Source organism: Geospiza fortis, unplaced genomic scaffold, assembly GCF_000277835.1.
Source record: "Geospiza fortis unplaced genomic scaffold, GeoFor_1.0 scaffold112, whole genome shotgun sequence".
In the NCBI taxonomy this organism is placed as follows: Eukaryota; Metazoa; Chordata; class Aves; order Passeriformes; family Thraupidae; genus Geospiza; species Geospiza fortis.
In genome coordinates, this window is record NW_005054298.1 from 20,143,231 (window position 1) to 20,143,672 (window position 442).

Consider the following 442-nt stretch of genomic DNA (forward strand, 5'->3'; position numbering starts at 1 on the left):
GGGGCGGTAAAGGGGGCGTAAAAGGAAGGTTCTCCCAGGGACCGACAGCTCAGTGAAGCCAGGGGACCCCTTTTCCCATAGAACAAAGCCCATTTACTCCATATATCGCCGGGAAGAAGGGAGGTGGGGAGGATGGAATACAAAGATCGTGTTGGGGTTTCCCCTCTCTTGCAGAGGCAACAATGAACTGGAGAAGGTCTCGCTGTGGATCCGGTGAGACCCCTGTCCGTGGCTGTAAAAAGGCCCCTGCCGGCGGCCTCAAAAGGTCCAGTGGTACTCGGCTGGCCTTTTTGAAGCCGCGAGCAGGAGGAAGGGGGAGATGAAGCAACGGGGGCCTAGGCTAGTCAGGAGGGGCATCACCGCTGCTCGCCCGCCCAATCTCCCCCCGCTCCAGCGCCGGGGCCGTGGCGGGGCGGGAGCGCGGCGGCGGGGCGGGGGTGGG